We start from the raw sequence: 26,702 nt of genomic DNA, 5'->3' as shown, positions 1-26,702 counted from the left end.
CGCCATTTGCATATAATTAATGGTGATGAATTTATGTTTGTTTCTCACAAATATGCGTGCATACAATGGGATACCTGTGAGAGTTCAATAAACATCCAACTAAATACATTTGTTGATGCTAACACAGATACCGATGCAAATTAAGTTTGTTATGAAATATCTTACAACATTTCACTGTGCCGTTTAGTTTGTCTGTTATGTTTGCGTGGTGAAGAGGCAGAGATTTACGTTGCGGATTTGGCTCAAGGGGTTATTGTTTACTTATTGCTTCGTATGGTATATCTAGGATTCATAAATATATCAAGTCTTCTAAAAAAAATCGTTCTTATAACTGTTATCTGCGTTATGAGGGTCTGCCACACTTTGGCAATTAAGTATGTTTCAAAGCACCATTGGGCTGGTCAGAATGTGAATGTTAGATATATACCTAACTTGATATTTCGATCAATCCCTTATTTTTCAATTAGTATAATTCGTTGTTTTGACTTAAATATCCCCATGTGGTAAGTTATGTAGAAAATAAAAAACTTTAGATAAGCATTCACAAAGAGATTCATTAGGTATTCATTATATTTAAATTCCATGCTTTTAAAATGACATTGCACACCCTGTATCTCGCTTATGCTTCGAAAACGAGGTATATGTCATGGCAAAAATGATTCTCCTAGTGTCATCTACACGACTATATACAGGGTGTCCCATAAAGACCACGTCAAACCGAGGGAGGATGTAGATCAAAGGATAACCCACCTGCTATGACAAAATTCCCATTATAAAAGTCTTACCGTTTTCGAGATATTTTTTTTTTTTTTGAAAATAATGAATTTTTGCCCCTTTCAATAGTTTTGTCCTTACGGTTGGTACAATTTTACATCTTTTTAGTTGATTTTTTCAGTAAAATATTGCTGAAGAATGATTTTAACGTTTACATTAAAAACATCCTCCGAACATTTTAAAGGGGGGCTATGAGAAATATTTTTATTGGGAATTTTGGTAGTGGATTATTTGGTTCATGAAGTTTAGCCCATCGTAGTGAAAAAAAAGGTACCGAGCTACTGCTGCACATTACACCAATAAATTGTCTATTTTATAGTGATTTCAAAGAGGTATCACATAAGTCATTTGTTATTCAAAGAAAAAAGATATGACTGTTTTTATACAATTGGGTACGTTTCTGACATAATCAAGTTTGTCAATTCTGTTAAGAAATCTTCGATGTTGCATTACTTAGTGAACAATGACAATTGTTTACGTGCGGAAATATTACTCGCATAATTATTCACTTCAACGAAATTCAATTTTGCCGGCACATTTTGGAAAACATCATGCAGATCCAGATTTTTTTAATAAGATCATTAGGAGCGAAGAGTCTTCCTATACCAAGGATGGGTAGGTACATGAATCTCCACAATTTGCATGGCCGGAATATCATAAATCCACACGAGGTGGGAGAAGATAGATCACAATATCGATTCAAGATCAATTTATGGACTGGAATATTTAATGGTGCAATTTTGGGCCCAATCGAACTGCCGTCATCACTGAACGCAAACAATTATTTGGAATTTTCAACCAAACAGCTGCCCATTTTATTGGAAGATGTGCCACTGGCGCTGCGACGTAGTCTGTGGTTTTTTTTATTAGGATCTTTGAATACATCCGGCTTTACTTTCAATAATTCAGGCAGATTTCTTAAACATTCGGAGAAATCCACCCAAACTGAATTATGTGGAATATTGCTGATATTGTTGATGTATTTCATATGTTCATTTGCATGCATGCTTTGAATTCAAAGAATTGATGATATCTTCCTTATATACCTCCACAAATCCAACTGATGTTGTCAACCGTGTTGCTGACTCTCCACAGACTTGGTTGCCAAAATTGGCCCAACGAATATCAAACCGATTTGATCTCGTAGCAACCTAGTTGCTAATTTGGAATACCAACCACCAACCAGCCCATAGACGAGCAACTTGGTCACCAACACAACGTGTTGCCAACTGAATTGCTTAAAATTGACTATTTGGTGCTGTTTACATGTTGGTGACATCATCAGTCTAGTCACAGAAACTGTAGTTATGTGAGTTACGTTGGTGGGCGCTATCAAGCTATACTGACCGATTTGTCTTTTCAAATATTAATCACCTAAACATCGACCATATTTGGTTTCAATCAATTATTGCAAAACCAATTCGGCCACAACTTCATTTTCAGAAGTAGTACTGTTAACTGGTCTACAAGCTGTGTTCTGCATCAGTCATAATATAAAATTACCTGAAGTGGTTTACATGAAAGAATTTCTTAAAATCCTTTTGTTTCATTTTATCTTATTATAATCTGCCATACATAAAGTGTTTTAGACGTATTTCGGTATTTGAAAAACCTCCTACTTTCATTGAGATTAAAGAAAGGCCCAATGTTCGATGAATCATTTGTAGATATTCCGATACAAAAGATGAAATAAATAACAGGACTAATATCAGATGGTGTGTATATGCTCTTAATCTTCCAGAACAAGACATCGTATTAGCTTCTGTATCTTTTCCAATGATCGCTACCAAACATTTCGTTAGAGACTTGGCCTCGATATTATTTATGTCGATCAATATCTACAGATAATCAAGCATATAGAAACGTTCCGAAAAAGTTCTATTCCATGTACCCATCTATGAAGGTATGCAGGAACCCCATTGATTTACGTTTCAGGATCTCCTCGCTGCATGGAATGGAACTTCCGATTAAAATTCCAACGAATATCCTTCATCCATTATCCTCATGTTGAAAATGATTTCCTTTCTCGTACAAAGTATGACTCGCATTTTCTGAGGAACTTTCATAAAGCTATATGTACACTCTTAGCGCCGAACGAACAATAACCATGATTCAATCTTCCCCGGGTAACTAACGATTCCTTTGATTGATAGGTACAAGCAGAAATTACGAGATATAATTCAACAAGGACAACTCAGTGTTCGGCTTAGATTGTTAGCAGAGATGTTAGTCACCTGCTCTGGGAAATTGCTACATATCTTCATGAGCTCGATTTTTTCAAGAGCGATCATGAATAATCTATTGTTAGTGTGCTCTCCAATTTCACAATATAGATTCATACAATTAGTAGGGTATTGGGTGAGTCCAGGTAACGAATTTGAGGTGATGGTACATCCTGTACTATTCTTAGAGAATTTCATAATGCAGATTTGATTATCCTTCGATACAAAGGATAGTTCGCTTTATAATATGTTTGAAACACCTATTCGATCGGATGATTTGATAAATTTCACGATTGAATTATTTAGTAGAAGTAAATCGGTTAAAATGAAAGGTGAATTTGATACCATATAGACGTCAGCAAACTTCAAAGGAAATATGTGAATATTTCTCACTGTAAAAATGTAATTTCCAGAAAAAAAACTCATCGCAATTACATAATAATTTTTGTCAAGAAAATACTTCATTATTCAAGAGAAATTCACAATACTATTAATGTCTGTGGAACACGGTGGCCATTATACCCACACTCTTGGTTTCAGAACGAGTGATGACGGTTACTCAATTTTAATTACATTTGGCTCTTTATTTTTTCCGATTCCGCCTAGATAAAATGATTTAGCCATTTCAAATTTTTACAATGAGCTATGCAAGCCCTAAAAACCTGTTTTTTCAAGCAGGGTGTTTCAAATTAAGTCGGCACCATTGCTAACTCCGTTATTATTGAGGCTACGATGTCGATTAAATGGGCAAACTAGTAGCATTTTCAGTGGTCTTCTCGATGCCGAAAACAAAGAGAAAAATTGACAGTCGCGTTGTGAAAATATTTCATAAAATGATATTTTTTTCAATAAAACAATCTATATTTTTTCATGCATTTCGATTCGTAATAACATTCTCAACAACAAAGCTCATTTGACTTTTTTTCTTAAAGGTGAAAATAAGACAGTTGTATTAATAGGAAACATTTGTAACAAACGGATTTGATGAAGCGCTATGGAATATCGAGTAAATACCTAGTCAAAAACACCGCCTTCTTGTTGAACAATCGCCAAAACAAATAAATTTTTTGTACTAGTAAAAGAAATAAATATTTCAAAATAAGTCGCCCATTTTCCACTTTAGGAAGAATGGTGATATGAGTTTAGTTGTTGAGAATGTTATTACCAATCGAAATGCATGAAAAAATATAGGGTGTTCCATTGAAAAAAATATCATTTTATGAAATATTCTGACAACGCGACTGTCAATTTTTTTCTGTTTTCGGCATCGAGAAGACCACTAAAAATGCTACTAGTTTGCCCATTTAACCGACATCGTAGCATCAATAATAACAGAGTTCGCAATAGTCCCGACTCAATTTGAAACACCCTATATACCATTTTAACTTCGAAAATGAGCTGCTACATTAGAAAAACCAGGATAAACTCACTTTTTCCATTCCATTCGGTGAACGAAATAGTATTCGTAATACAAAAAAAAAATATATCGAAATTTCGTTGGTGATAAATATTGAATATCTTTCTCCTGATTTCTATTTCATTTTTCGATATTGAAAACTAATTCAGCTTAAAACCAGGTTCGGATATTCATATCCAATATATATATATATGAATCGGGTTCAAAACGTCTTTCGACGTTGTCCGATGCCTAATTTCCACGTCAGACGATCACTGCATTGATCTTCAGTAAGGTTTCTTTCACTCATCGCTCTCACTATTCCTTCCTTCCAGGTCTTCCTCGGTCTTCCTCTTTTCCTTCGTCCTACCGGTATCCACTCCATAGTTTTTTTAGGTATTCTCGTGCTAGGCATTCTCTGGATGTGTCCGTACCAAATCAGCTGTTTTCTTTCAATGTCCGTTGTCAGAGATCCTTCCACACCCATTCGGAGCTTCACTTCTTCATTTCTTACTCGGTCTCTACGAGATATTCCCAAGGATCTCCTGAAAACGTCCATTTCCACTGCCTCCAGTTTTCTTCTATTTCTTTCTGTTATTCTCCACGTTTCGGCTCCATACAGAAGGTTGCTCTTAATAAGCGTTTCATATATATTGAACTTCCGCTGCTTCCCTATTTCTTGAGACCAGAATATTCCATTGAGGCAACCAATTGTTCTTCTAGCCTGGGTTATTCTCTTTTTTATTTCTAAGTCGTCTTTCCCTGTAGTATCGAAGACAACTCCCAGATAGGTGTATTCGTCACATGATGCAATGGTTTCGTTATTTTCTAGGTGGATATTCGAGAGGGCAGTTCCTATAGGAAGATATTTCGTTTTTTGAATATTTATTTCTAGCCCCCATCGTCGGTACTCTTCTTGCAATTTCCTGGCCATATATTCGATATCGTCTTTATCATTGGCCATGATGACCTGGTCGTCTGCAAACTGTAGTGTAAACAGACACATCTCTCCCAGATCTACACCCATCCCTCTGCATTTACGTTTCCACTGATTAAGTGCTCTTGCAATATAGATCTTGAAAAGGGTGGGTGATACACAGCAGCCTTGTCGCAGTCCCTTATTCACAGCAAATTTTGTTGACAGTTTATTGCCCATTTTTATTTGTGATGTTGTCCCGTCATATATGTTCCTCAAGGCCTTGATAACTGTTTGGTTCAAGTTAGTCTCTTGCAGTACTTTCCACAACCTATTCAGAGGAACAGTATCATATGCCTTGTGCAGATCGATGAACATCAGGTGCGTTTCCTGATTTCTGGCCGACTTCTTCTCTATCAGTTGTTTGAGAGAAAATATATTATCGTTACAGGATCTACCAGCTCTGAAACCTGATTGTTCTTCCTCCTCCTCTGTTTTGTATTCAGTCTCGATTAGATCTCTGATAATTCTTCCATATAGTCTGCTCAAAGTGCTAGTTACTGCTATGCCCCTGTAGTTTGTGCGGTCCAATTTATTGCCTTTCTTGTGAATTGATGTTAAATATGAGTTTTTCCAGTCGCCGGGTATTTCCGCTCCATTCAAATATTGGTTCATACACCACGTAAGTATCTCGAATAATTTTTCGGACCCGTTTTTGATGAGTTCTGCTGGTATTCCTTCCGGGCCTGGGGATCGCGCATTTTTCAAATCTTTTATGCGTTTTTTTACGAATTCGGTATCAACGACTATACTTTCTCCTTCAATAATCACTTCTGAGGGTGAGATACTGTTGTATTCATCTCTATTCTCTGTGAGTAGTCGTTCATAGTATTCCTTCCAATCTTCCATCTTTATCAATTCTATATTTGTGTTCACTTTTTCGTTTGCTTTTAGTCGACCTATGAACTTCCACGTTTCCGAGCATTTTCTTCCCCCAATATAGCTATTGATCTCTTGGCATTTACGGTCCCACATCTGTCTTTTAGCTGCTGTTACTGACTGTCTGGTTGTTCTCTTTATTGCCATATATACTTGCTTATCTTCCTGCTCTCTGCTACTGAGCCATTTTAAGTAGCCAATTTAAGTAGCCAATATTGGTTACCTATTTATTTATTTTCGTACAAGAGTTACTCATTAAACTTGTCATTGTCATGTTAATAAAAAATAAATGATATTCATAAGTGAACGTTCAAACTTCGAACGTTGCCGAATTGACAAATACACAGCACAACACTATAATGACAAAACATTCCCTAGCTGAATCTAAATAAAACATGCCTAGACCAATACTTCGGAAGTAGTATGGAAATTTGCTTGAACAGATAAGTATTTGAGGTGACTTTATTAAAATTTCAAACTAAGTCGGCAATTCTCTTACCTATCATTCCAAGTGAAAAATCCTGCCTTCAGTTTTTAATTTTAACGTAGCAATTGTTGATTTCTGCGGTCCTTTCTACAGAGTTGCATTTTGCCACAGTACCCAATTTCTTGAATTTCACAGATAATTTTCCTTTTAAACAAATTACCTTAAATTGGCGCATTATTATGAGGAATACTAATATTCTCCACAATGGTCAAATAATGAGCTTTCAACTTACTTTTAAGAGTTGGGTTGTGAATCGAATTTTGTATTCGGAGAACATAACATAAAAGGAAAACTTTTTTCCGAAAATCATTCCTTTTGATAACACCATTAACGATCTACATATTACTAAAAATTAAATTCTTTCATGGAATTGAAACAGCCTATATCTTTTTCATTGAAATCGAAAAAAACGGAAAAAATAAAAGCGTTTTCTTCGACCTCAGGAATTTTCAGGAGAAATATATGTAAGTCGAAGATCCTGTATAACGATCAAAATTTTCCGAAAAAGATGCTTCATCTCTAGTTCTTAAAATTTTATCTATTGTATGGCCCAACGATATTTGCATGGATTCTGTTAGGCCTTCATCTTCTTGCAAATATATTTTGGATTGAGTCGTCACTGAAAATAGAAAATTATTTGTTGAACGCTGGTAAAAATTTGGTAGATTATAGTGCGGTTACTACAAGTTCAGTAGAATGTGCACTGTGATCTCAAAAAAACGATACCTTTTTATTGTAGCAGTTTTATGGAATGAAATTTATATTTGTTTATTCTTTTAATGAATTTTAGGCATCGACTGCTTAGTACATTAGCCATGAAAGTGTTTATTTTTATTTTCAACTCTCCTTGCTATCAAATCTCATTCAGCGACAGTATTCTTATAGTTATATTAGAAATCACTCTTTCAGAAACTTGCCTAAAGAAGTCCTCAATGTACAACGACTTCCCGACCGATGTTTTGATGGGAATGAATTATTGCCAATGAAAATTTAAGGATAAGGCAAATAATTACTTAACTACTTAAGTGTCTCATTGTTAATATAATGGTGAAGGCTCCATCGGAATAATGTCCTACTCGAGTGCTTGCTGAATTGTCGGGTGATGATTATATTCAGCTCAGAGCGTTGTGTTCTGAAGTTCTCTTAGTTTTATCTAATTGGGAGTTTGATTCATTCGATTACATCCTCAACTTTACTTCTTATTCTTGTAGCGTATTAGCATATTATCAGTCGAATATAGGAACATGAGGTGCTGAGATTTATGATAACTTTATTCACGAATGGACCTAAATGATCGAAATTTTAAATGACTTCCAGTATTTATTCAATATTCAGCTCATTAAAAACTTGTTTTATCTAAAACCATGGTCTCAATATCCACTTTAGTTGGCGAATTCGAAAATGTTCTCAACATCAATAAAAACAATATAAATGACACTTAAGTCATCACATGTAAGTACATAATATCAGCTATTCCCTTCCTGTATTATAATAATCATTTTGTCGTGATGTGGTAGTTACTCACTATGAGGAGACTTAGATATGAAATGAGATATTAATGGATATTGATTGGAACCAAATAAATAAATCTGCTTAATATCAGCATTTATACGTCACATTCATCTACTTATAAAAATTCATTTGTCTCAAAGTTAGGTGAGGAAATGTTTCAGATGTTATTTTACCTCTTTTTACTATCTTATGTGAGTCTTCTTTATTCCTTATGTTCTGCAAGAATGACCATTTGAGACTTTCATAGTAAATTATTTTATATTTGATCAGTAGTTTGATCTTGTTAGTAGTCCATTTGTTCTAACTGTATCAATAAAATTCAAGATTAAACGATACTCCCCACTTACCGATTTTTCCAGAAATTTCTTGGACTTCATTTCTCTGTATGGTCATACTTTTAGTGTTTTTCATGTAAGAGGTCACATAACACCGTAACTGTGGAATGGCAAATTTTTCGTTCAATACAATAATAAAAATAATAATCGTCTTTATTAAGACAAAAAGTACATAAACCATTTACAAATAGGCTACATTTAGCTCAAAGCCAGTCAAGGTCTATTTCGATTGTGGCAACCAATATATCTGGAAACATTCAATTTGTCAATTTTTGATGAAATTATCAAATATTCAATTTTCATCTAATTATCTTTTACAACATACGCAGGATTGGAATACCATCTTGGAGATCAAACAAATTTGACAAATAAACTGCACAGTGGCGACCATAAAAATCAAAGTGCAGCGTAGGAAGACCACAGAATAGAAGGCCTGACGACATAAAAAATCAGGACAGCATGGATGAATTTGAAAGAGGACTATGTCCAGGAGTGGACAAGCAAAAACCTTCTGATATTCAATCTGGTTAAATAATTTTTCTCATTCTGGCTTTTTGATTATGTTTCGCTGGAGTAATCCTTGATTGTTCTATACCAGATGAAAGAAAAAAAAATAAAAGGGTGTTTTTTTTAGAGCTATAGAACAACGATGGATCATTCGATTGACATGAATTTTATTTATCCGCAAAATAATCTTGTGGCATTACATTTTAAATATGATTTCTGGCATATGACCGCCACGGCTGGCTCGGATGTAGTCCAATCTGGACGTCCAATTTTCGATGACTTTTTCCAACATTTGTGGTCGTATATCGGCAATAACACGGCGAATGTTGTCTTCCAAATGGTCAAGGGTTTGTGGCTTATCCGCATAGACCTATGACTTTACATAGCCCCACAGAAAGTAGTCTAGCGGTCTTAAATCACAAGAAAAAAGGAAAAAGTGTATATATATGAAAGGATATTACCTATCTGGTTAATGTTTCGGCAAATATGCAATATGCGGTACTGATGATCCCTAATGAGGGTGAAACCGGTATATCGCTACTTTCCCTTGATGACGAACATTCTCCTTAGGTTACTTTCTAATTTGATTCCTACGTAATAACGTGGAAATCTTCTGTTTGACAATGGTTATGTGGATGGCATATTGCATATTTGCCGAAACATTAACCAGATAGGTAATATCCTTTGATATTTATATACACTTGGAAATCGTACTTTTTCCTTTTTCCTTCATTAATTAGCAAGTGTCAGTCATTTGTATTTATCAAATCACAAGATCTTGGAGGCCAATTCACAGGTCCAAAACGTGAAATTAGGCGGTCACCAAACGTGTCTTTCAATAATTCGATTGTGGCACGAGCTGTGTGACATGTTGCGCCGTCTTGTTGGAACCACAGCTCCTGGACATCATGGTTGATCAATTCAGGAATGAAAAAGTTAGTAATCATGGCTCTATACCGATCACCATTGACTGTAATGTTCTGGCCATCATCGTTTTTGAAGAAGTACGGACCAATGATTCCACCAGCCCATAAAGCGCACCAAAGAGTCAGTTTTTCTGGATGTAACGGTGTTTCGACATACAATTGAGGATTAGCTTCACTCCAAATGCGGCCGTTTTGTTTGTTGACGTAGCCATTCAACCAGAAGTGCGCTTCATCGCTAAACAAAATAAAATGGACGTAGTGCGCGATACGTATTCTGCACAGAACCATTATTTTCGAAATGAAATTACACTATTTGCAAGCGTTGTTCAGGCGTGAGTCTATTCATGATGAATTGCCAAACCAAACTGAGAATAAATCACTTAACAACTGTTAAATCGGTAGCCATCTTGAACAGTAATGCCAACTTAAAGTTATATACCTCGAAAAAAAACACCCGTTATATACAAAAGCTTAGTAGAACGAAGTACATATAAGACCTGCATAACTCTTTTGTTATATACCGAAGGTATTTTTTTCAGTTGACACAAAGGTCGTCTTACATACAAAGTCAAGAAGAAGGAGAATTTCAGAACAACTAATTACCAAGATTTCATCAAAAGAAGTGTGTCGCTTCTCGAAATTTTGGGTTGGAAAAAAAATATTTTTGTATTTCACGTCCTCATTTCAGCTAAGTATATCTCGTTCGTTATTGGCAATGGCGACTACAGCTTTCAAGAATAAAAGACAATAAAAGCCAAGGAGAGGCAAGATTTCTTATGGGGGGACGAAGATTTCCAGATTCAACTTCTTCTTCTTCTTCCCTTTCAGCTATTCACCATCCACTCCTGAATGAAAGCCTCCTCCATACTCTTCCGCATTCGTCTATCTCTGGCCTGACTCAGCCAGTTTCTACCTGTTATCTCTCGGATATCGTCCACCCATCTTCTTTGTGGTCTGCCTCTACTTCTCCTGGTCTCACGAGGTCTCCATTGTAGTGTTCTTAGTGTCCATCTGCTGCTGTCTTGTCTGGCTATGTGACCAGCCCATCTCCACTTTTTGACCGCTATTTCCTGCATGACGTCCCTGACCTTGGTTCTCTCCCTGATTTCCTCGTTCCTGATTTTGTCTCTCAATTATATGTTGAGATTCAACTAGTTTGAGTTAAATACATACAGGTATAAATCCCATATTTTCCTGCTTTCACTCATATAAAAATGTTCTTGTCAAAACACTTGAGCTCATTCGTTGTTAGGTATTAGTCCCAGATTTTCTTTCCATATGGAATATGCCATATTATTTGCCTTTTGAATTTTGAATGAACTTAACTCTGAATTCGTTATTACGGACAATATCGATTCAAGTAGTCAAGATTTTTACTACCTTGTACCTACACAAACTCTCCGTTTTCTTAAACATATTTGTTTTAAGAAGAGGTAGTCGCAAATAATTTTAATCTCTCACCATGCTCAAACTTTGAATACATCGAGAACATAACTTTACATTTTTCAGCGTTGTTCTCGTATAACGCTACTTTTTGTTTATAACAGAACTCTACAGCTGTTAGGACTTTTCTGATAGCACAATTATTGAAGAAATAAAGTTACTCGATTAAAAATTATTCGAAGTTTTACTCTAATTCAAGGGTTTGAGGATGGTTCCAAAATTTTATAAAGATATGCCTATGACTGAAAGAAATTAAGACTAAACAGAGTAAGAAACAATTATTTAATAGTTAATCTGTATTGCTATTTCATTTGAAAAGTAGCAACCGTTCAGTGAAGATCCATTTAACAGGGAGGATGGCCATAGCAACAAATACGAGTAAGCTCCCCACTTCAGTCAAGACACTTTTAACATCCAATTTCTTATAAACATTTCGAACCATGACTAAATAACGTTATTCGCATCTATTTTGAAGCGGAGGCTCGACTTTCAACCGCCATAAATCCCAGTAATGACATTTACCCAGCTCATGAACAGATTCCTCTAGAAGCGCATTATGCACAACTCAAATTCCACCAAACGAAAAAAAACCCAAGTGAATAGTTATCGAACAATGTTCGCCGTTTTTTTTTTCTCTACGACGTTTGAAGCTTCGCACATTTCAGCGCCTGGTGAAGCAATAGCCGTACCAGAGGTTGTAAATAATGCCGAATGGGAGGAACCCTACCATATTTTCGCATTACTTCGCACAGCTTGATGCAGGTGCGGTAACTAACAATAGATATTGCATTCGAATTTTGCAACATAGGAGGACAAAGAGTGTGTTTAGAGTTCTCTGGCTGAAAGCGTGCACCAGGTCTTCCGTCTATTTCCGATGGGCAAGAGCGAGCGGTCGCGGTTCATTTAGCAATTCCCAAATGACGGTTATTAAATACGCTAGTGCGATCGGGTGATTACGCGCCGGACTATTATTATCACTCGGTATTGCGGCGTAAATCCGAAAAAGGAACGTTGCGAAAGATGGAATTTCGTATGATTAGATAGGGAATGCTTGACGGATTGAAAGCATTGCGAATTTTTCACAATTTTGGTTTATTAACGTGTCCTCTAAATACACCTCAGAGTAATGAACATGAATGAAGGGAGCATATGTCATTTTCAATAAGCAAATTTTGTCCCCAACATGAACTATCAAATTTGACATGAAGCGTGCGGAAATGAAAACATATCAGTCATTAGTGATACGATATTTTACTGAATTCGCGAGTTTCTCCACAAATAACGCACTTCTTATGTCCCATAGTGAATAAAAGTTTCATATTAACTCAAAATATATTGAAATAAATACCTAAATATATCATAAATTCAGAAAACAAACTTCATGCGTGCCAAACGAAGTGAAACAACCGATGACACTAGGAGAGCAAAACGTAACCTTGGATTCTGCTCATTATAAATTCGACAATTAGGAAAAATATCGAGTTCCAAATATTCAATTCTGCATATTTAATCGGGAATCACTCAAATAAATATTTTTCATTCAATATAATATACCTACATTCATAACGATATAGTGAAATTGTGGATTTGAAAATATATCACAATCTGACAACGTAATCTAACGTTGTGGACATGTGGAAATTGCGATACTCCCTGTATCTATGTTTATTACTCTATGAAATGCACACATCGACAAAAATCCTGGCCGCTCTATCAACTCTCAACTTGTTAAATGTTACATGAAAATTTTTTATGTGTGGAATCTTTACTATTTATCACTTAAATGAAAACAATAAACTAGCAAAAAATGTTTTTTGTTCCGGAGAATTTAGGTGTATTCGAAGTTAATTAGTTTTCAGCTAATAACGAGAGTTGTAATATTGAAAATATTCCGTGGAAATGCCGGGCAAGAATAATAGTCCTACATAGAGAACCTTTGTCAAACCACCAGATTGGGCAAAGTTCGAATATTCCACGGCAGCCTTACCGGGACACCTATGCCTGGTCGACCCAAAGTAACATCTGCAAGGGAAAGCCATTATATCGCAAAATTTACTCGAAGGAATCGAACGGTATCTGCAACATCCCTTCGAAGTCATTTTTTTTGACGACCTATAGGGGGGTAGTCTCAACCAGTACCAAAAGGAGATGATTGCACTCCTCAAATTAAAGGACAAGAAGACCTCTAAGAGTACCTCGGCCATCACCTGGACATAGAGCTATCCGTCGGAAATACCACCAAGACTAGCTTTTACCATAATGGTGCAACGTATTTTTTTCGATCAAGTCACAATTCGGCTAACAAAGTGATAGTCGACGAGAAAGGGTTTCGAAAGACCCAGGCAGACTAGAGCGACTCAATTTCGCCCGGAAAGTTGTGCCCTTTGAAGGCGGATCAATAATGCTGAGGGGGTATAATGTTCTGTTACCGTACTCCTCTTATTATCGTTGAACGAATAATGACTGGTGACATCTATACGTAGAAAACTCATTGAACCAATCATTGTTTCTCTGCGCAAGGAATTTGTGGATAATTTCATTTATCAAGGATGATAATGCCCCACGATGTGTTCAAAACATTCTTCGAGAGAACAATATCCGGAGAATGAACTGACCACCAAGTATGAGATTAATTAGGGTGGGCAAAATCCAACTGTCAAAACCCACCTTCAACTTTTCAGGAATTGAGTTCATTAATGACTTGATTCGTGGGATGCCTAGGCGTATTAGGCAGTTGATTGAATGAAGAGGAGATAATATGGACTATTGAATTTGAATTCAGCTGTAGAATAGATTAATAATAATAAATAATCGATAAAAGATTTTTTTTCATTTTTCCTATTTTTTCTCATCCTGCTTAAAGCAGAGTGTAACAAACAAATACATGGCAGTTGAAAAAGAGGAAAAACACATCTCATTTCCAGAACATAGATTGTTTATTTCTTGAGAAACCTAGAGGGGCCAAGACTTTTGATGATGTGTGTATACTCTGTGTCCTGCGAGTATTGACATCAGAAATGTTATACCTAGAAGGAATGATTTCTTGAGCCGGATTTTTGCCCGTTTGTTCCATCAAAGAAACAGGGGGCTACCATTCAACCAAATATTTGACGCTGATTAATAATTCGAGGTTGAAATCAATTATGTCTGTCTGTTCGGTAAGACGGCCAGTATCGAGTGTTGCAGCTATAAAAAAAGAACGGCACATTTTCGGACTCGATTTTTGAGAGAATTAATTTGGATATAACTACAACCTTGAGAATCAAGATTTGATTAAGGGGGTTCCGTTGTACTGCGACCTAATGGTCTATTTCACTTCCCATCACAGCTATTCCCGTCATTACGTAATCTTCAGCTCTGAGCTCGCCTTCCATTTCCAGGGTTCTAATCAACTCCAGTATCTGAGATGGCTTCAAGGAAGGTAATTCCTCATTTCTACAAGTTTTTTGTCCAAAGCAGATTTTGCATTGCCCAGTGGTAAGGAGACATTCTGTCATAATAACAATTGAAGATTTTTCATAAATTGAACACGCTTACATGATTGAAATGGAAGACAAATCCGTTTCAAATTCATTAACGCTGTAGAAAAAAAATTTCTGGATAAATAACCATGAACATCCATCAACCTATGGAATCTTTCCTTTCATATTTATGCTTGTTCTTCAGTATTCAAGTCATCATATACAAACCCGGATTCAGGGTGTGTTTATTCTTCTGAATACTGAGAAAATTTAATATGAGATCACATGGATCAAGGTTGGAGATAAATCGAAATTATCACGTTTATTTGGCCTATAAAGGCTAATTCGCTAACCGTTCGAAAAATCTTGACAAATCGTTTTCAAATTCACATGATTTATGTCTTCATCAACGACGGTTTCCAACTCAAAAATCTCGATTTCTGTTTCAAGTTAACGACGATAATAATAGTTATTAAGTACCCAACTTCAGTATGATGTACAGCCTCATAAATGCTCTCATGAAGTTATCGAAATCTTGCAATCTATCAATTGCAAATTTTCACACGTTGCAACAAGCCTGTTAGGGTTTTCGTCGGCAGGATTCGAGGATGTCGCAATTTATCCTTCCTAATAAGGATGAAGAAGTTTTTCCACAAGTTAATATCAGATTTGCTCAATTGATTTATTCTAGAGTTGGGTAACTGTTGGCGAAGGGTATCTTCAATTATATCAGTGAGGCCAGTAATTTATACAGATTAATGTTTAGTATCGTGAAGTTTACGATTTATTATAATATGAAGTTGGAGCCTAATAACCCTTGTGTCTAATTGTCTATATAATTCAAAATTGGCTGTTTATTATATAATTGCCAGAAAGTAGGTAGAATCAACAAGAGTTTGAATTAGTGGTGAAAAATGTGTATTTTAAGATTCTAGTGAAGAATAAAATGAATATTCTTCTATAATATACTTACCACCCTAAACATGATAACTCTCCAACGAAATGTGATCAGAACATTCAGGGTAGCTTTGAGGAATAACTGGGTACAGTTCCTTGATGGGTGGAATGTGGTCGATGGCTTCGAAAGCATTGTAGCATGCTACATTGCAATTTCTTCTCTTACAACATTGAATAGACAACTAAATAAGGAAGTTGATGAAAATCTGGACGTACGCCAATGCGCATCTTCGTGCATGTGTACCCGATGCAGTGAAACTGTCATATTATTTATTTTCCTGGTTACGTCGAATGAAAATTGTTGATAATCGCAGCGAAATTTATACAATTATTTTTTTCATTATATACATTAAACCCCAAAAAAAGGGGTAAGTTGTATATTTTATTTTCTCGTCACTTGTATATTATTTTATTGTGTATATGTAATATATATATATATGAGAAATTTTAATATTCGAATTTACACTGACAAAGGAATGCATCCGCCATTGAACATCTTTTCGTTTTATGTGAAATGAAAATTTTCCATTCATTATTATTTAAATAAAATCTATTTTCAAATCGAAAAATTTTCAATACTGATTATTCATGTTTAAATATAACTTCGCTTTTAATATTGTGAATTCCCATCATAAATGAAATAATGACTTCTAACTCAATTTTGAGTATATTCACAAAACTTTTATGTGGAGAAAGTTTTTGTGTTATTTTTTGTTTTCATATTTAATATTGTTGTTGTTTATATTGTTTATATTTCATATTGTTTATATATATTTTGGTTGCATTTTGAAAAAGGTTTTTCTGAAACAATCTACATGTGATTGCGTTGAGATCCCCATTTCGTTTTTTTCTCAATTGGCACTCATTTTGTTGAGCAATAAAATAAGTAGGTACATGAATGAGTATTGATGTATTTTATGTAAACTCTGATTGTTTCAGAAACAGAAAAGTCATCACTTATATTTGGCGTATTATTAATTTCTGTGTTCTGATTTCCAGTTTTTTTCGGTATTTTTTGTACTAAATTCCTGATTGAAGTTCCTGATCGTAGCTGAAAGTTTGAGTATTACATTGAGAGTCCCTCGTCAAAAGACAGGAAGAATGGAGGGGATTTTGTTTGGATGAAGAGAAGGCCTTTTAATATAAATATGTCAGCTTATTTTATAAATGAATACAGAAACCAATCACTAGACCTATATGGTGAGACAGAGTTACTGCTGAGGTTTTTATCTGTACGGTAATCTTGTATCATATGTTGAAATGTTTGATGCCCCGTTTACATTTCCTATGCTAATGCTGGGATTCCATATAGGTATTATGTCAAATTGTTAATCTTTTGAACAAACTGCCTTTTGACATTTTGGAGATTGGTTCACGGAGACGTTTCAGAGTAAAGATTTTTGAAAACCTCATTTCGTCCCCGCAATCTTTTATTTCCCTTTCTGCAAATTAGGTATAAGTAATTACAATGTTTTTTTTTTGTTTGTTTCATTGGGCTGAGAGATTATTACTTTAGTTGAATTGTTTCAATCTGTATAGGTATATGATGTTTTTTTTTGTGTATACATTTTTTTGTCTTTCATGGGTTAGGTGGAAGAGCAGACACTTCACTTGGAGTGAACTGAACCTCGCCCTTTGCCATATTAATCTACTATGATGTATTTTTTTTCTCTGTCAACTGCAATAAAGACATATTATTATTATTATTATTATTATTATTATTATTATATTGCTCTATCTCAAAAGAATATATATTTTGGAATATAGTTTGCTTTTTGCCACTTAATGTATCAGAGAATGCTTCGATGCCTTCAATATTTTCTATATGTATATACTTCAATGAGGAAATCTTGCGAAACCCTCGATCTCGTGATGAACATCTGTATGTTGCAATTGCTGTCAGAATGAAAATTTATTTTCAATTTCAGAAATCGTCGAGAAAGTTGAAAAATGGATCACATGAAAAAGTGCCACCCGATAAATCTTACCCATTATACAAACATTAATAAGCCCTCAACATGTAGGTGATGTTTAGTTGACCCGATCAGCCCAATCTTCAACATTTCGACCACCTCCGTATACCCACATTGTCGAGAGTATTAATCATAAATAATTACAAAGTCGTATATAATATGGGAAGACACCTTAACTACCGGCCAGCAAGCAATCTCAATTTATAACTGAAAATTACGGGAATACAATCGAGTGGAATATTTTCCGCGAATAGTATACTCTCTCAAAACGCCCATTTCTTATTACAACGTCGTGAATTATTGTAAGACTGAAAGAAGGCGAAAAATCGAGTATATGATGCCGGTTCAATAATGGCAGATCGAACATTCATGGCTAATAAGATATATAAGTTATGAACACCGGCGGAATGAGATATCGAGGTTTAATCTTCGTTCAAATTAAACTCTGTAAAATATGGTAGAAGTTTGTAACCTATGATGATTTTATGATCGGTCCATGAAGATCATAGATGAGAAGAGAAAATATTGAATTGCCGTTCTCCTGAAAGTGCCAATCGAAAGAGATTGGTATAACTTTGTAGGGTAACCATAATCGGTACAAAAGAACTTAGTATTATATATCTACCGTATGAAGTCGAGTGCTTTCAAACTTTTCATAGGAAATATACAATTTACTACAAAACCAGTTAGTTAGGAACCTATGTAGCATTTTGATTCATAAAAGTTTTTATCATAGTGAAGGTCTCTACCTCAGATTAATAAACATTGATAGAGGGAGCATACGTCATTTTCAGTAAGCAAATTTTGTCCCCAACATGAACTATCAAATTTGACATAAGGTGCGCGGAAATGAAAACTTATCAGTGATTCGCAAGATTCTCTCTCAATTCGCAAGTTTCTCCACAAAGCGCGCACTTCTTATGTCCATAGTGAATCAACTCAAAATATATAGAAATAAATACCTAAATATCTCAGAAATTCAAAAAACAAACTTCAAGCGCGCCGTACGACGCAACGTTAAACAACGGATGACACTAGGAGAGCAAAAGTTGCCAAACCTTGGATTTCAGCAGGTAGATAGAGAAAATAATAAATACCCTGGTTATTATAAATTCGACAATTAGGAAAAATATCGGATTCCAAATATTCAAATTTGCATATTTATTCGGGAATCACTCAAATATTTAAATATTTCATTTAATATATAATATACATTCAAAATGATAAAGTAAAATTGTGGATTCGAAAATATATATCTACAATCCGACAACGTAATCTAACCATGTTGGGGACAGGTAAAAATTGCGTCCCTTTTCTCTATCTATGTTTATTACTCAATGGTCTCTGCCAATGTAACACCATTCTATATATTCGAATATTCAAAGAAATCCAGAAAATTTGCTGACTGAATCAAATTTCGTCAATAAAATAGAAACGTCATGAGGGAGGAGCCGGGAGCGTTACTGCGTCCCCCGACGGATCATTGAGGGAAAGATCGAGGGCAAAAGATCGGTGGACAGAAGACAGAACACTTGGCTCAGAGATCTGTGACGATGGCTCGAACGGACCTCTATAGAAATATTCAGAGGTGCGCTATTTGCGAACCATAATAGCCAGTTGGATGCCATTATTATTTCTTTTAGAAATAAAAATAATGAGTTTATCAAATTCCAAAAATATTATGATGTTGATATAGGGTGTCCCGTAAACCGACGCGACGTCAACCCGGCTTGAGCTGATAGCTTAAGTCATGCCCGACCATTATATCCAAATTTGATTTTAGTAGAAGTGTCTTAGCTTTCGAGATATCGACAGTTTTATGGAAATCGTCAACATCTATACTCAAGTTATTATTCTGAGTGCCACAGTACAAATGTTAGTATTTGGATATTCTTCTTTCGGTCGAAAATTACAGGCGGAAGAGCCTGTACTCAAATTGGCCGAAGATTTTCCTGAGGTGGATATAGTATGCTCAGAAAAAATTAATGGTCCCAACCTTTTGGTTTTTTCAAATTTCGTGATCCAACTTTGATCGTTTCTGCTACAAAAAATAAATTAGACTATCTCAGCATGTTACGCTTAAAGTAAGCCTTTCACTTTAAATTTTCAATATAAAATATAATTTCCTGCTTGACACAATGAGGAAAAAAAGATATTAACATTTTAATGAAAATAAAGCTCAATCTGGGATTTTCATTCGGATAATTTATTGTCAATGTGTTAATATTGTTAAATTAGTTATTTTTAGAATTACTTGCTACTGGCTTGAATACAAAAATGACATCTATGATCGTTCAGTTTTTCTAATATAGCATTAATTCTTTTTCAGATTTCCATTCCAATATCTATCATTTTGCAAACCAAAGAAGAAAAAATCTAATGGATTCAAATCTGGCGACCTAGAAGACCACCAAATGGCCCAAGGTGCCCAATTCGTCTTTGTGGTTAATGTTCGTCCAAATAACTTTTAACTTGGTGTGTATCTAATATCATTAATTTGCATTCATTCAATACTAAAAATTCTTCATGATATGCAAAAAAGTCTGAAAATCCCTGAGGAATAATTTCCCAAAGTTCAAAATATGCACAATCATTTTGTATGAGAAGTAATAAAAATGCAGCATGTCAACTAGAGCTTTTAGTAATTTGAAATTTTATTAATAGAAAAAGTAGGATGTGTAACACGTGCGACAATCACACATCTTACTCCTCCTGTACCGATCTCTTCTCAAACTTCCACACTCTAAAAAAATTGAGTTTTTTGCAATACATACCAAATATCCCTATATACAATTTCATAACGATTATTAATGAAAGTCCCAGATCCCAGTAAAATTCCGTTTGAGTCTCACCTAATAATAAAAACATTTCTCGAATCACATCCTTAATAATCCATCTAGCAGCCTCCTTCATGAATTAGCGTAGAGATTATACAAAGAGAATACCTAATAGTTTAAGATTGAGGACCGCCTGAACTCAGTAGGAAACTGACCGTTTACAAATTGCCCGCCGGTCAACTGAAAATTACCAGATTTAGAACACACACGTAGGGTTAATTGTGTTATGTCCCACTAACTGGTTCTTCGTACTCACATGATCGTTATCGATAACTCAATTACCTTTCTGTATAATTGGAAGGCATTAAATCGTTCCTGAGATCTAATGCAACACTTTTGAACTTGTCCATATGATGAATTCAGATAGGTACTTACTCAATTTCAAACCATTATATCTTAACAGATTGAAAGCAGTTGCTTTCTACAGCTTCTTTTGAAAATATGGTCAGATTAAATCAGTATATTCCTGTCTTGATTAAGTAATTTTCATTCCTTCGTCACTTATTATACATACATCCTTTCTAAAATTACTGTGCTGACTCAGTGGTTTTTCCGAGCTTATCTACGATTTCTCGCTATTTCATTTCATCGGTGAGTTACACCCCTTAAAACCAGGATAAGGAATCCTCAACAAATAAGAATAATTTTCTATGATTCCAGGCTACAAGCTTTGCTAAGCCTAAGGCTTTCCTATCTCTCAAAATATGTTGAAGGGTACATAAAGACAATGAAAAATATTAGACAATAATTGAAAAATATATCATTCATTTTCATAATATGAATGAATAGTGAAAACACTTCAGTTCGGCTTATATTATTAAGATAATTTCAAAAACTTTTAAGTGGAAGAATTGACTGCCCATTTCTACTCTTCACGTCCCGAGGATGGTAGCCAAAGGTTCTCCAACATTTAGTCTACCCACGCCTCGGACCAACATTCTCCAGCGAGCACCAGTGTATCGGCTTTGTGATTGTGCTAACAAAGTAAATAATAGTCTATTGGAGTTGTTTATTTCATTTTTTTTTCTTCTTTATATCTATCATTTTTTTGGAGTACTTGCCATTTCATTTAGTTTTTTAGGGAATTCACATGTATTTTCTTTTAGTTGATGTAATTGGTTACCCTGTTACTGGGAACTTTCCTGTTGGGTAAATAAAGTTATTATATTATTATATTATAATTTCCGTCAAGGGGAGACCGAAACAATCAAGAATTTCATTCATTTTCGTTATGTTTTTTACTGTTAGGATTGAAAAGTGTTTCACACCAAAGCAATCAAGCGTATGAAGGGTTTTCCAATAAGACGCTCCATTTCGAATAACCCGCTATCTGAGCAGCTGAGAAGCTGTCACTTCTTCGATCTTGGAATTGAAAGTTGGACATATCACATTAAACCATATTTTGAATGAAAACTCAGGTCTCAAGGCTTTTAAAGTTTACTTAACAAAAGAACTCATGCCGGTCGATCGCCAGCAACGTCATATTTTCGCTGATGGGGTCCTTGAAATGGTTAAAAATGATCCGGATTTTCATCGAAAAAGTTTCTTCTTATAGGCTGCTAATAGACTGAATTGTTTCATCCGAGGCTCGGAAAATCCAAGAATAATTATTGAAAAGCCTTTGTTTAATGCGGTTTTTGGACCCCAAAACAACGGAAAATCGCAATTTTGCAAGAAAAGTTTCTCGGAGAGCTGATCACAATTAGCCACCGAGATCTTGTGATTTGACACCTTTATAATTTTTTCTTTTAGGCAACGTGAAAGATTAGGACAATGCCAATGCTCCACCACCGATTCACCTCAAAGATGGAAGTCGTGAATCATTGCCTTCATTAATGGTATACCTTCTTCTTTAATATGAAATAAACATCTATTGACAGGGTTGCGCTAGCCAAACTGCCGCCCTAGGCAGAGACCCAATTTGCCGCCCTAACGGAAAAAAAGCCAACTTTGCAGAATGCTAAAAATTAATATTGGATAATCAGGGTCAAAGGCCCGCGGCAAAAATAGTCGGTACCTTTGCAGGTTTGGGTTTTTGTATTACCTTTTTCATAAAAAGTATTTTGGAAAGAAAAAATGTATTTTAAGTCCAATGTGTATGTAAGTGTAGCCATTTAATTCATTCTTTCAGGAATCCAGATTTCTCGGAAAAAGCAGAATAATGCCACCCTCCATTATTTTGCGCCCCTCTAGAGTGGCCCCTGCGGTTTCAATTTCTTCTGCTCAGTTTCGACTTTATAAAATCTTGGATATTTTGTTATTTATTTCTTTATTTGTTTTCATATCGAATGCGCCCACGCTCAACTCTAGTTAATTTGATAAATATTTCAATATTTATTATATTATTTAATAATAAAATGGAATATGGCATGAAATAAAGAAACTTCTTATATTTGTTGAGGAGGATAAGTTGTTAATAGTGAAATGGAATCGGTTCTCGTATATTTTGCATTCTGAGGAATCAACATTCCGATCGAAGAATTAAAAAGAAAAATAATCCAGAAGCCGCCCCAAGTGGCAATAAAATTCGGCAACGTTTAGCAAAGCGAATGCCGACAAGCCTGATTAGTGCATGTGCTTTTTTTTAGCGTCAATAACTTATAAACCGTACTATGAGGGGATTACGTGACATCTGGATATTTATGAATATAATGAATAATGCGGCACCTTTCATGATTTTTGATGTATGTATGTATTCCTTCCTGTTGTTGCTAACCGAATTAAATCTTATTCGGTTTCTTGAATTTCTAGACATGTGATTTTGTCGATCAAGCCTGAAATGCGAACACCTATTCCGCCTCACCCCCTGTCCATTGTTTTATCTCGAAACATACTCGTTTTTTTCAATATCAAAATGAAACCTCTAAATGGAGAAAATCCTTTACTTTGAGTACGTCCCTATAGTCTTTCATTATGACGTATCTGAATGCTCGTATACGAAATTATACCAATGGATCATGTTAATGGTCCATAATCGACATTGATGATTTTTCATGTCAACTCACAAAGCTTACAAGTCCAGACCCCAAAAATGTCCTATATTATGCTGGTGCATATACGTTTATAATATTATGAATTTATTTTCAGGATGAAATATTTCCCCCTCAAGGTTTATCAGTTTCATAGATAGTCATATTAGTTTTAACAGTTAACAATGCAGGTGTGGTTAAACCAAGATTCATCAATCATACGCGCGAATTTTCATACAAGACTCATATATGATCCATCGTATTTACACCGATCGTCCATCAAACATTTACTTCATTAAACACTGGAGTTGTAGCTCTTAAAGCTGCCTCATGAAGATTTCCTCAGAGGCTCTTGCACAGAGCATCCTGATATGATAAACGGCTTTGTGCCACAAAGCTATCGCCTAACCGCTTAATTAAACCCCCATTAATTATACGCATTCTTCCGTTGTTAGATTAGAAGATTCTTCTTCGGTATTCTTCGTCCATAGAGTAATTATCTTCTTTGGGAATCTCACACTGATTGATTACGTGATTAATAACGTAATGGACATAATTCTGCAAGGGGTATCAATTAGTAGCTGATGGACCGATGCGCTTTCAGGATTTATGGATACTTACCCTGGGTCTTCCGGGTATACAGGGTGTTCCTGAATTGGAGGTACAGGGTGTCCCGAATTCAATGGTTACTGAAAACATCTTGGGAAGTTTAAGACTTAGAGAGAAAAATCTTCAAGGAGCCCCGTTCACATTTTTCGAATTTAATTTTTATGATTTATATGATACTCATAACAAATCAAAGAACAGCTGCTCGCTCAAAAATGTTATGATCAACAAATTATCAGAGAGCTTTTGAGAGCATAAAATGGCAAATAATGATGGATTCACTTAAGAAAGTTGGTCTAGATACAAGAAATCTACAGATTATTCAAAGCCTATACTGGAATCAATCAGCGAAGCTTCAAAGCAACAACTCAATGTCAATTCATGAAGCCCAAATAACAAGAGGATTTCGACAGAGCTGCTTCTTATTCCCGGTTCTATTCAATGTTTATATAGAAGAGATATTTCAGATAGCTCTAGTAAACCAAACAAGAGGAATAAAAATAAACGGAACGCCTATACATAATATACGATATCCGGACGATACCGCTATACTTGCAGACAAGTTGGAGGATCTGCAAGAACTTCTCGACAACACCAACAGAGTGGGCACGGAATATGGTCTGAAGATCAACAGTGGCAAAACTAAGATAATGATTATAAGTAGACAACAATACAACCGGGTTCAAATATAAGTGGATGATCAGCCCTTGGAGAGAGTTACCAAATTCAATATCTTGGCAGCATTATTACTGACAAAATGGATGGCGATGTAGGGATTAATATCAGAACAGCGTTGGCAAAATCGGCACTTGCCAAGTTTCAAAGATTTTTATGCCGGAGGATAATTCCTTTCAACTTGAGACTTCGTGTGATAAAATGTTATATTTGGCCTATTTATTTATTTGGAAAGAATTGAGGGTTGAGATTGGTTGAACCTGTAAACACAAAAGTAAATTCCAAAACAATCCAATTGGTAACTAAAATATTATAATAATAAGTGATAATATTCAGGGGGGATAATAAAACCAAAACTAGGTCATCGTGTAGAGCGCCAATCGTCTAGTATGTTCTTGAAGGCGTTCACCGATGTAGCCTCCACAACAGTTGTTGGAAGTTGGTTCTACATGGTGAACACTCTGTTGGAGAGGACCATCTGTTTTGTAGAAGACCTGAATGCTTCCTTCTGCAGTTTGAACTTATGACCTCGCAAGCTATTCATATTCAATTGGAACTATACTAACATATGGAGCGGAATAGTGGTCACTTAAAGTAAGATCAATGAATCGCATAGAAGCGTTCGAAATCCAGACGATTCGAAGAAAACTGCGAATTTCTTGGGTTGATCATGTGTCAAACGAAGAAGTGTTATCGAGGTCTGGAACCGCGCTTGAATTGTTGCAGATTGTTAAAGCACGAAAGGTTTCCTACTTGGGACATATTGTCAGGGGAGAAAAGTTATTATTATTATTATTATTATTGTTACAATAAGAGTAGAGGTACAAATACCTATAAACTCAAACTTAAAAAAAAAAAAAAAAAAAAAAAATAACATTCGGAAACTAAATATAACTCAAAACAAAAATTATGGTTTACAATGACAAAAAAATTAGGACGTATTATTCTCGAGGTTGGGTAATCCATCGGTCATATCCATTCTTGAAGGCGTTGGTGGAGGTTGCATCTACAATATCACTCGGTAGACTGTTCCATAAGTGGAACACCCTATTTGTGAGGAACTGCTGTCTCTGAGGCGTGCGGAACTGTTCTCTCCTAAGCTTAAGTGAATGGCCCCTAAGGTGATTGCGGTTTCTGGAGAACAAGCGACGGATATCGTCGCCAAAATGATTGCGAAGGGCTTTGAAGGTAAAAATGATATCGCCTCTTGCTCTCCTGTCTTCAAAGTTTGGCAAACTGAAGAGTTGCAGTCTTTCCTCATAAGAGGGTCTAATGGGTCCATAAGGGAATCGAGTTACCCACCGTTGAACCGACTCCAGAAGAGCTGCGTCTGCTCGAGATGAAGGCCACCACGCTGGTCCTGCATATTCCAGAATAGGTCGCACATAATATTTTATCAGTTTGCTGAGCGTAGCATTGTTACAGCCGTTAAAGGATTTTGAAAGAATGAAAGCAGTCTGCTTTGCCTTGCTAGTAATATGCGCAATATGTTTGGACCACGAAAGGTCGGTCGTGACAGTCACGCCAAGGTCACACTGATGCAAAACAGAAGGAAGGGTTTTACCATCAAGACGGTAGTGAAAAGATGGGTTTGTTTTGCCAATGTGTAGAACTGAGCACTTATCAACATTCAAAGGCAACAACCAATCAGAACACCACTGAACCAACCGGTCTAAATCCTCCTGAAGAGTGCTATATGATGAAAGAGGGTTGTTGTACAACTTCGTGTCATCCGCGAAGAGGAGGCAAGGGGATTTTAAAATACAT

This window comes from Harmonia axyridis, chromosome 4, assembly GCF_914767665.1.
Source record: "Harmonia axyridis chromosome 4, icHarAxyr1.1, whole genome shotgun sequence".
NCBI lineage: Eukaryota > Metazoa > Arthropoda > Insecta > Coleoptera > Coccinellidae > Harmonia > Harmonia axyridis.
Note: the sequence above shows the minus strand (reverse complement) of the source record.